The sequence below is a fragment of the Tachyglossus aculeatus genome, chromosome 1 (assembly GCF_015852505.1).
Source record: "Tachyglossus aculeatus isolate mTacAcu1 chromosome 1, mTacAcu1.pri, whole genome shotgun sequence".
NCBI classification, from domain to species: Eukaryota; Metazoa; Chordata; class Mammalia; order Monotremata; family Tachyglossidae; genus Tachyglossus; species Tachyglossus aculeatus.
Window position 1 is genome coordinate 154627232 of NC_052066.1, and position 7501 is coordinate 154634732.

The following is a 7501-nucleotide window of genomic DNA, read 5'->3' on the forward strand; positions in this document are numbered from 1 at the left end:
CATCCTTCCATACCCCTCCCCTGGCCCAGGTTTTAGGGTCTCCAGGACTGCCTGGGGCTAGGTGGAAGGCAGTAGATCTGTCAGTGGTATTAATTGATTACCATGTGCAGAGCTCTTCACTGAGCTCTTGGGAGAGTTCAATACAGTAGATGCAATCTCTGACCTCAAAGAGATAACAATGTAGCCTATTGAAGGGTGTACCCCTTCAAAATGACTCTTTCCCTCATTATCTGCTAGGGGGCATGGCCTGCAAAAGTAGCAAGAGAAGAAGAATACAATCCAAAAGTCAGAAAGATACCTGCAACCTCTGACCTAAGAAACCTGTCGTCCTCTTTGCAGGGGGAGACTGGCTTTTTTGTATCAGAGATTCACTTCTGCCCTCATCACACCCCTTTTTGTCCTTCCCACAATATTTGACCTTTCCTTTTCTTCAGAGTGGCCCCTCTAAGTCATTGCCTTCTCCCCGCTCCTCTGCAAAATGAAAACCCACAAATGAACTTCATGCACCAGTCCATAAGCACAAAGGTCCTGTTGCATTACTTTCTTGCAAGGAATCTTGAAACATAATCAAGCGGCAAGGGGAAATCAGGTCTTTGGAATCCAGGACAGTAGAAATATTTTCCATCTCAAGTATTTGGACTTGCATCTAATTGAATCGCCATGATGTGCTGCTCTCAATCCAGTACTGGCGGTCTCTACGATGTTATCAATGAAGGTGAACCTTGCTCTGCCCAGAGAAGGAAGTGGTGAATCAAGTTATTTGACTTTTTATTAAAAAAAAATGCGAGAGCATTTTGTGTTCTTAAAGGTCTGACTTTTCTGGAAACAAGCTCTTGGATTAAAAGTATGAATCTGTGGAATGTGGCCGGCTCTTAAATGAAACTGCAAGATAAATAGGGAAGCTCGAGCAATAGTGGAAAAACAGAAATTCCTGAGGCATGTTCCTCAGAGTATTTACCTCCTTTGGGAGAGGTAAAATGAGTACAAATGGATTCTTAATGGCTCAGCGTGGAGCATTTGATACTATTACCAGTCATGGGATTTACAGCCAATCTTCTGGGAAATGCTGCAATGATATCACTGTCTGTCACCACCAGCAGATGTTGCTGTTGGCTGGCTGGGAGACTGCTTTATAGGAGGAGAAATAGGTAGCGCAGCACTGTAGAGGGACGTTTTCCAAGGTGGATATTTTCATTATTTGTTGAGCATGGTTCTCCCTTAGCCCGAAGAATGGATGAACTGGTTGAGTAGGTTGGCATGGGCTTCCGGGGCTGAAAACACACAGGAGTCACTGTTGTGTTCTGGTTTATGGCTCTACACTGATCTAGAGCTGATGAGACATCAAAGCTCATTATTTTAGTGGTATTGGGGATTTTCAAAAGGGCACAGGGAGGACCTGCGAAAGCCAGGTTTACTTCTGGTCCCCAGATATGGAAAGAAGAGGCTGTCCAATTAATAATTGTGATATTTATTAAGCACATATGTGCCAGGCACTGTACCAACTGGTGGTGTAGATACAGGATAATTGGGTTGGACACAGTCCTTGTCCCACATGGGGCTTGCAGCCTTAATCCCCATTTTACAGATGAGGGAACTGAGGCTCAGAGAAGTTAGGTGACTAGTCCAAGGTCACACAGCAGACAATAATAATAATGGGGCTTGTTAAGTGCCTACTAGGTGCCAAGCACTGTTCTAAGCACTGGGGTAGATACAAGTTAATCAGGTTGGGCACAGTCCCTGTCCCTCATGGGGCTCACACTCTTAATTTCCATTTTACAGATGAGGTAATTAAGGCACAGAGAAATTGTGACTTGCCCAACACCACACAGTAGACATGTGGTGGAGCTGGGATTAGAACCCAGGTCCTTCTGACTTCCAAACTTGTGCTCCTTCTACTAGGGCACACTGCTTCATGTCCTCCAGGACTAGGGGAAGGGACAGAGATGGGGCAGGGGGAGGGGAGTGTCACAATGCTATTATTCCACAGTCCCCAGCCTATCTCCTAACCTTACCCCACTTGCAACTTCCTCTCTTTCAACTCCTTATTGACTCTGGGACCTGGAAATCCCCACCTTCCTACCTTCCAAGAAAATCCTGCCTTCCCAACAAATTATTAATACCCTAAATCTTAACACCCACTGCATTTTATAGATTTTTTTCATGCCCACCCTCAGCATGTAAATATAAGCAATAACATTCTGTCTTGTTCTGATTCCACTGCTTGTTCATTTTTCTTTGTCTCTCCCAAGGGAGCCTAAGTTACTTGTGAGCCAGGAATATGCCTTGAGCTTCAGCTGTACTTCCTAAGCATTTAGTTCGGTGTGCTCAATAAACCCTCTCTCAGGGTCACACCTGGAGAGTTTTCAGTACTCTACCAGTCTCGACTAAAGGAGGGAGAGTCAAGCAGAGGCATATCCATTCCATTCCTAGCTTGGCCAGTAGCCAGCGAATGGAAGGCAATGTGCTACAAGTCAAAATGCACCTGTTCTGGGCAGCAGAGACATGGGAGAGAGTTATATTAGTGATGGTATTTGTTGAGCGCTTACTATGTGCAAAGCACTGTTCTAAGCACTGGGGGGATACAAGGTGATCAGGTTGTCCCACGTGGGGCTCACAGTCTTAATCCCCATTTTACATATGGGGGAACTGAGGCCCAGAGAAGTTAAGTGACTTGCCCAAAGTCACACAGCTGACAATTGGCAGAGCAGGGATTTGAACCCATGACCTCTGACTTCAAAGCCCGTGCTCTTTCCACTGAGCCATGCTGCTTCTCTCTTGAGGACAGAGACTCAATTTACTACGTGGAAGGAGGCAATGGTAAATCACTTCTGTATTTTACCGAGAAAACTTTATGGATCCGCTGCAAGAATGATGGCAGAATGAGATGGGGCTTTCTGGGAGAGATATATTCATGGTGTCGCTATGGGTCGGAAATGACTCGACAGCGAAAAAGATAAGCTCAATAATCACCAGTACTTCAACAGACTTGCCTGAACTGTGCATCAGAGGGTGAAGACAGCTGTTGGGGGTGGGGCTGTGATTGTGGGGATAAGGGAGTGAGCACACCCAGCCTGCGGTTGTTATCCACAGTTGAAACTGTGCTACAGGCAGATTTGGGAGGAGGTTGAACATGTGGCAGCGGCTGCTGCTCAGACATTCAGGAGATTTGAGTGCTCTCTAGACAGTAAGCTCATTGTGGGTAGGGAATGCGTCTCCCAACTCGGTGACATTGTTCTCTCCCAAACGTTTAGTGTGGTGCTCTGCACACAGTAAGTGCTCAATAAATGTGATTGATTTGAGGAGACTGAGGAGGGAATTGTTTCCTTAGTGAGGTTCCTGAGAGTATAGTGCTGCAACCCCCTGGAATCTTGAATGGGAGAGCAGGGAAACAGAGCTCTTGAATTTTGGCTTGCCAGCTTTTTGGGGGAGCAAGGTTTTGTAAATAAAAAGTTTCTCACTGATCCCGGGGCCATGAACTTTGTGGGCAGCCTATTGTAGGCAACTGAATTGCCCCCACAGGGGTCTGCGGTGGTCTGGGAGGTAATTTGCTGACATTTTTATGAAAAGGTGTAGAACAGTGCTCTGTTGTATTTATCCTCACTAAATGCCTTTTTGAGGGAGGGAGGGAACTAAGGTAATGCGTGGCCAGTCCTGTCAGAAAGCTTTCTTCTGATTTCCTTGGGCATCAGGGAGAATTTAATGGATTGGGAAACTGGTGGGACAGTAGGAGAAAGGCAAAAGGAGGTTGAGGAGAATTTTGGCACTTGTCAGTCAGCTCTTACTGTGTTGTTTGAGGTCTGATTTATCCAGTTTGTGGCCCCAGCACTTTCTTTTTCCCTTTTTTTTTTTTGGATTTGTTAAACACTTATTCTTACTATATGCCAAGCACTGTACTAAGCAGTGGGGTAGGACAAAAGCTAGTCAAATGGGTATAGTCCATGTCCCTCATGAGTCGCTCAGTCCAAATCCCCATTTTACAGATAAGGTAGCTGAGGCACAGAGAAGTGACATGCCCAAGGTTACACAGCAGATAAATTGAGGAGCTGGGATTAGAACTCAGATCCTTCTGACTCCCAGGCATATACTCTATCCATTAGCCACACTGCTTCTCTATGCACCTCCTCCTTTCAGGTTAAGCCATTTTAGCAATTTGCTTACTTATTAAATAGGGGTCTCTGGTCAAAGACTGGGGCAGGGAGCTGAGGGGACTCTCATCAACCTGTGGATCTTCATTTTGATGTAAGAAATGGAAGGAGGGAGGGAAGGAGAAAGACTGGAAGGATGAGATGAGGGTTCAAGCAGTATTACCTAGTGGAAAGAGCATGGGCCTGTCAGAAGACCTGGGTTCTAATCCTGGCTCTGCCACTTTTTTGCTACATGACCTCGGGTAAGTCCCTTAACTTCTCTCTTCCTTAGCTCTCTCATCTGTAAAATAGAGATTCAATAATAATAATAATAATGATAGCATTTGTTGAGCGCTTACTATGGGTAAAGCACTGTTCTAAGCACTGGGGGGGATACAAGGTGATCAGGTTTTCCCATGTGGGGCTCACAGTCTTAATCTTCATTTTACAGATGAGGTAATTGAGGCTCAGAGAAGTTAAGTGACTTGCCCAAGGTCACACAGCAGACATGTGACAGATCTGGGATTCAAATCCATGACCCATGACCTAATATATATTCTCCCTCCTCCTACATATCTCTGAGCTCTGTATGGGACAGGGACTACATCTGACTGTATTATCTGTATTTTATGTAATGCTTAGTAGAGTGTTTGGCATAAAGTAAGCACCTAATTATTATTATTATTATCATTATTATTATTCCCCCCACAGCACTTAGGTACAACTATAAATTATATTAATGTCTGTTTCCTCCTCTAGACTATAAGCTCTTTGTGGGCAGGGATTGTATCCACCAACTCTGTTACAGAGTACACTACTGTTTTTAATACAGTGTTCTGCACATGGTAAGCTCTTAGTAAATACCACTGATGCTGACAATCTGTGAGTTTGTCATTCCTGTTGTCCCTTATCCTTCATCCACTGACACTGGGGAGTGAATGCCCCGGAGTGCCATGACACCTTATTTTCCTAGAATGTGAGGGTTGAATTCTTGCACAACCTCAGCTTGAGCAGAACTAATTCTGCTGCCCCACGTGTGCATATGAATAGTTTATTTGATAGTATGACTTACCTAGCCCAAGCAAGCTCCTGTTGGTGGAAGTACTTCCCTAATCACCTCCTAATTAAACCTGCACTGGGACACATGATAGGGCAGGACGAGGTATTTGCGAACAAAATTGTTTCAGTACAGTTGATTGCATGACACTTCTTAGTGGACTGTAATTGATTTTAGTGTCTTTTTTACCTGCTAGTTTGTCAACTTCTAGAGGGCAGGGGTCCTTTCTATCAAGTCTATTGTACTCTCCCAAGGGCTTAGTACAATTCTTCTCTTGTAGTTAGCACTCAATGAATACTACTGAATGATTGAGTCTGGCCTCCCTGCCTCCAGAAAGCAAAGTATTTCACCTCAAAATCGAACCACAACCTTTAGGCTGTTCAGAATGAAAGCGGGCTGTTTTCTACTCCTCCCCAAATTGCCAGTTCTTCTAAGACTAAGAGATTACAATCTTGTCCATAAAAAGCATTATTTTGATCAGGATTTGGATCTGGTCTCACATCAGCACATTAGGAAAATGTAGCTTAGCTTATGCTGCTGACCATGGCAGGCTGAGGTCAGTGGGAGAGAGGGTGTTAAAGGACCAGCCCGTGGGAGGCTGATGGTATGGGGTCAACTTGCACCCCATTACTCTTCAACATCTGGATTAGTGAGCTAGCTGCTCATCAAATGCTCCAGTGACACCCCACCCTGCTCCCCCTCCCCGAGAATCAGTTGGGGCAGAGAATGGGATTTAAAAATTCAAAATGGCTTTGGTTTTTTTGTTTTTTTCGGGGGGGGGGGGATTTAAGTGCTTATTTTATATTGAGCACTGTTCTAAGCACTGGGGTAGATATAAGTTAATCAGATTGGTTACAGTCTCTGTCCCACATGGGGCTCACAGTCTAAGCAGGTGGAAGAAGAGGTATTGAATCCTTATTTTGCAGTTGAGGAAACTGAGGTGCAGAGAAGTTAAACGACTTGCCCAGGGTCACACAGCAGGCAAGTTGGGGGGCAGGATTAGAACTCAGGCCTGTGCTTTATCCATTTGGCCATGATGCCTCCCTAGTGAAAGAAAGGGCAGATTTCTATGGGATGAGACTCAAAAGGGACAAGGGAGAATAACTGACTTTGAATCAAAACAAACGACCAAAATAAAATGGGGCAGGGAGACTTTGGGCTAGTTGGCCAAAAGAGCTTCTCAGTACAGGGGTGGGAGGGTCTAACCTAGACCCACACCAACTCTTTGTTTGTCCCCTACCATCCTGGAATGCATCTCTAGTCCATCTGCTTTGCCAAATCGCGCCCCTCCTCTCCCTCAAAGCCCTGTCCAAAAGCTGCTTCCCCCAAGAAGTGTTCCCTGACTAATGCCAATTTTCCTGTCATACTATAACCCTAAAGTAACTTGATCCTCCTTGTGAAGTACCTAGCACAGTGAAGGGAATATACTAAAGGTTGAATGAATGCCATTATTAATGTGTAGATATCTGTCATTGATTTATCCTCCCATTTTTAATAATATAATGTTTGTCATTTGCTGGCTTGTCTTCCCCATTAGATTAAAATCTCCTTGAGGGCAGGGATTGTGTTTTGCTTGAATACAGTACTCTGCACAGGATCTGTGTTCAAGCAACACTGCAAATTAAGATGTTTCTCTTTGGAGTTACTAACCAAAAGAGGTTAGACTCTCACGTGAGTTTCCAAGGTCTGAACTCAGTGGTTGGTTGTTTCAGAGCAGGGAGAGTGTTGGGCTAGGGCTGAACAGCCCCTCAAAGGATCCTTTATGACCCTTAAATGGGTCCCTAAGAGCCACGGGCCTCTGTTCAGAACCTTTTTGAGGCTTAGATTCTGGTTGACTCTTGGAAAAACATGACTTCCTCATTTTAAAGGAAAAGGGCCTTTTGAAGGCTTAATACAAAGGCCTCCAAAGGCTCAGTGGACCCCAGATAGCTTCTGGAAACTACGTTGATGAATTGGGTGTAGATGAACTAGAAACATATGGATTAAATCTCCTCTGAAAGACCTACAAGTCCAAGAATTGAAGGGAAAAGGGCTTGGACTTTAGGTTTTGACTAAACCCCAAACTAAAAATCCTTCTCACACCTTTATGAAACCCAGAACACTCTGAGGTGACTGCAGACTAATTATAAAGGCTAGTTCTGTTTATACTTAAAAAAAAAATCTCTCCTATTTTGGAAGTATGCCTTCTTTGAACAGGGCTCTTCATAGATATGGGTGCAGCTAGTGAAAGGTTTTGGATAATTTTTCTATATTTAAAAATATATGTAATTTCAATGGTATTTGTTAAATGCTTACTATGTGCCAGGCACTGTACTAAAAA

The 7501-nt window shown here is 44.3% G+C and overlaps 1 non-coding gene across 1 annotated transcript; it reads left to right on the plus strand.

Annotated features, from left to right (window-relative positions):
• The first annotated feature begins 2334 nt into the window (after nt 1-2334).
• Nucleotides 2335-2472, plus strand: LOC119938201. The gene has a single exon (XR_005454370.1). It is a non-coding gene; the product is annotated as a small nucleolar RNA SNORA7 (small nucleolar RNA).
• Nucleotides 2473-7501: the final 5029 nt, after the last annotated feature.